General features: G+C 41.3%; 1 pseudogene; it reads left to right on the top strand.

Moving 5' to 3' along the window:
* Positions 1–4468, top strand: part of LOC110594537 — a 23680-nt pseudogene that overhangs the window by 15082 nt on the left and 4130 nt on the right.

Raw genomic sequence — 4468 nt, 5'->3', positions numbered from 1 at the left:
CCAGGCAGGTCTCGAACCCGTGGGCTCAGGCAATCCTCTCACCTCAGCCTCCCAAAGGCGTGGGATTACAGGCTGAGCCACCGAGCCCGGCAACAAAAAACTTTATATGTATGGATATTATAGTGTGATATGTTACAGGGTGATAACTGCTACACAGTAAAAAAAATAATAATAAAATGAAGCAGTATCAAGGGGTATTGGTGTGACAGAATGACTGGCTGAATTTTATAGTTGGCCATTTGAAATCAATGAGGAGGAAACATTTGATCAAAGACATAAAGGGACGAGGAAGTTAGAACTCTAGGTATTTAAAGTAAGAGCATTTCTGGTGGAGGGATGTGCTTGCCCAGTATAAGGAACTGCCAGGAGACCCGTGAGGCTAGGGGCCCATTTACAAGGGGAAGGGTAGTGAGAGATGCCTTCTGCATCAGAACTTAAAAGGAAACATCAAACTTTTTATGGTTTTTGGGTTTTATAAACCATAGTTTTTTCATTTGTCTTAAAAATGCTATTGACTGCAAGATGACTCCCTTATAAAGGTCCAAACAGTGATTCTTTAAAATTTTGTAGGTGATATAGTCTCTGTGACAACTCTCAGCTTTGCCTTTGTATTGCAAAAGCAGCCATAAACAATATGTGAATGGATGAGCATGGCTGTGTTTTATTTATTTTTTATTTCTTGAGTAGGATTCTTATTCTGTCGCCCAGGCTAGAGGGCAGTGGCATGCTCACGGCCACCGCAGTCTTGACCTCTGGGCTCAGGTAATCCTTCCGCCTCAGCCTTCCAAGTAGCTGGAACTACAGGCATGTGCCACCGCGCCTGGCTAATTTTTCTTGACTTATTATAGAGATGAGTTCTCGCCAAGTTGCTGGAACTGGTCTTGAACCCATGGGCTCTGGCAATCCTCTTACCTCGGCCTCCCTAAGTGCTGGGATTATAGGTGTGAACCACCACACCTGGCCTATTTAATAAACCTTTATGTATGAATACTGAAATTTGAATTTATTTAATATTTATGTATGATGAAATAGTACTACTCTTTTGACTTTTTTATAACCTTAAAAATTGTATAGACACGTTCTTTTTTTTTTTTTTTGAGTTGGAGTCTCATTTTGTCGTCGCCCAGGCTGGAGTGCAGTGGCACAGTCACAACCACCGCAGCCTCGACCTGCTGGGCTCAGGCGGTCTTTCCACCTCAGCCTTCCAAGTAGCTGGGACTATAGGCGTGCACTACCACATCTGGCTAATTTTTTGATTTATTGTAGAGACGAGGTCTCCCCAAGTTGCCCAGACGGGTCTCAAACCCATAGGCTCAGATAGTCCTCTCACCTCAGCCTCCCATAGTGCTGGGATTATAGACGTGAGCCTCCGCACCCAGCCTTTATTTTTCACTGGTCATATTTTCTCTCCCATTGTTAATACATTTAACTGTTTCAGAGGAAAATCTTAAAATAACCTGCTTCAAAATAATCATGACATTGAAAGCCTGGATCCCAATTGCATTCCTTAATTTGTTTCCTTTTTTTTTTTTCGCCTGGCAGCATAATATTCTGTGGTTCTCCACCTTCTTATGTCTCACTTCTGGGCTTTTTTTTCTTTTTTGTGGATTGTAGGGGTCCATTGGAATTAGTGTCACATACTCCCTCTGTCTATATTCACACTCTTTACCAATTTGTGAACTATACTGACTTTCCTCATCACATAATAGTGAAGCTATTTTCTATCAGTATCTCACCTGTACTTTATCTTCATATTTCTACTTGACTGCAAAACGTCACAAGTTTACTCTCAAAGTTAGACAAACTGAGAGCATTCTGTTTCCTTCCAAAATTAGTCTTTTTTTCCCTTTTTCTTCACATATTCAGTGATACAATGTCACTTCTTCAAGGGCCCTTTCAGTGTAAATGATTGAGTTATCCTTGAAATAATCTTTAAAGCCTTCACAGAGAAGATGCTTTAAGCTTAGACTAGATAATACGATGATAATAAAGAACCCCAGGACATCAGTGGCTTACAGTCACCAGTATTCATTTCTCATTTGTATTACCTCTTGCCTGCTGTTTAGGTATAGTTCAATTATATTGATTCTGGGATCCAAGCAAAAGGAAGAGCTTCTTTTTTTGTTGTTGTTTTGAGTTGGAGCCTGTCACCCAGGCTGGAGTTCAGTGGCATGCTGCTCACGGTCACTGCAGCCTCAACTTACTGGGCTCAGGCAATCCTTCCGCCTCAGCCTTCCAAGTAGTTGGAACTATAGGCATGTGTCACCACATCCAGCTAATTTTTTTTATTTATTGTATAGACAAGGTCTTGCCATGTTGCCTAGGCTAGTCTTGAACCCACGGGTTCAGGCAGTCCTCTCGCCTCTGACTCCCAAAGTGCTGGAATTACAGGTATGAGCCACCATGCCCAGCAGGAACAGCTTCTATCTAGGTCATTGGGTTCTCAAGGTATAGGGAAAAGGGGCAATGATGGAACCGCGTAGTGACTTCTAAAACTTGTTTGAAAGTGCACTAACTTCCCACTAACCCTCATTGACCAAAGTAAATCCCATAGCCAAGTCTGATGTCATTGTGTTGGGAAGGATAATTCCTCAGAGATGGGCTCAATGGGGACAAATAGCAAATATTTGATCAAAATACGATTTACTACAAGAGGGAAGCTTAAGTTGAATCTTCTTTTTTTTTTTTTTTGAGTTGAGAGTCTCACTGTCACCCAAGCTGGAATGCAGTGGCATGCTCACAGCTACTGTAGCCTTGATCTGCTGGATTCAGGTGATCCTTTCGCCTCCGCTTTCTAAGTAGCTGGAACTACAGGCTCATTTTTAAATTTATTATAGAAATGAGGTCTCACCAAGTTGCCTATTTATTTATTTTGAGTTGAAGTCTCACTCTATTGCCCAGCCTGGAGTGTAGTGGCATGCTCATGGTCACTGCAGCATCTACCTCCTGAGCTCTGGCAATCCTTCCACCTCAGCCTTCCAAGTAGCCAGAACTATAGGCATACACTATTACGCCCAGCTAATTTTTTTGATTTTTATTGTAGAGATGAGGTTTCACCAAGTTGCCCAGGCTATTCTCAAACTGTGGGCTCAGGCTATCCGCTCACCTCAGCCTCCCAAAGTGCTGGGATTACAGACTTGAGCCACCTACTCCTGGCCTATTTTAAGAGGACCCACCACCCCTATCTGTGCACATTGCCCCATTCGGTAATATTTTTGTCCCTCTATTCCCCACCTTCTTAGTCTTCAGTGTTCATTATACCATTCTATGTCTAGACATATCCTTAGTTTGGGGAAGATACTGCTGAACTGATGTGGAGCAAATTGTAGTATATTTGAAGTGATAATAGCTAATACAAAGAATATCTTAAAAAGTGAAAAATGAAGGTCTCACTGTGTTTTCTAGGCTAATATGAAACTCCTGGGCTCAAGTAATCCTCTTGCGTCAGCTTCCCAAAGTGCTAGCTTTTGACCTACATTTTCTATACTTTTTCTAAGATCATGGGTCAACTATTCTGAATCTACATTCCTTGTATTTTAAGATAAAACAAATGAATAAATATATTAATGATATTAAGAGCCAAGTCTCTCAACTATATAGTTGTTCTTTAGAAATAAGTACTGAATTATTATATGGCAAAGGGGTGTGATATAAACAAAGTTTCTCAATGTGGTCTCTATGAATCTCAATTATCTTTAGTGAAATGGTGATACTTAACTAGTAAGACAGAGGAGTTAGAATTTTAGTAAGTACACATGGAGTTCCTTTAGCATGGTGTTGACTATAATGAGCTTCTGGTTCCTGTGTTTAACACAGAATAGACACAAATAGGATTTCATCTCCTAATGCAATACTTAACGATGTAGGGTGTAGCAGACTGTTGTCTGAATGACCTGGAATGCTTCTGAATAAGACAAAGGGACAGTAGCAAGTCACAGTAAAAAAAAAAACAAGACTGAAAGTTCAGGTCACACAACTCTAGAATTACCACAGATTGCTTTTAAAATTTTTTTATTTTAATTTAATTTTCAGACAGAGTCTCACTCTGTCATTCAGGCAGGAGTACAGTGGCATGATCACAGCTCACCACAGCCTGGAACTCTGGGCTCAAGTGATCCTCCTACCTCAGCCTCTGTAGTAGCTGGGACTACTGGGGTGCACCATCATGCCCAGCTAATTTTTCTTATATCTATATGTATTCTTTGTAGAGACAGGTTCTCACTTTGATGCTCAGACTGGTCTTGAACTTTTGGCTTAAAGCAATCATCCCATCTCAGACTGTAAAAGTTCTGGGATTATAGGTATGAGCCATTGTGTCCAGCTTTAGAATTACCACCAAGTTGCTGGGCACAGTGGCTCACGCCTGTAATCCCAGCACTTTGGGAGGCAGAGGCAAGAGGATTGCTTGAGCCCACGGGTTCAAGACCAGCCTGGGCAACATGGTGAGACCTCATCTCTACAATAAATC

Source organism: Carlito syrichta, unplaced genomic scaffold (assembly GCF_000164805.1).
Source record: "Carlito syrichta isolate Samal-C Ts95f unplaced genomic scaffold, Tarsius_syrichta-2.0.1 Scaffold316020, whole genome shotgun sequence".
In the NCBI taxonomy this organism is placed as follows: domain Eukaryota; kingdom Metazoa; phylum Chordata; class Mammalia; order Primates; family Tarsiidae; genus Carlito; species Carlito syrichta.
The sequence above is the reverse complement of the archived record's forward strand: the minus strand, read 5'-3'. Positions and strand labels throughout refer to the sequence as shown.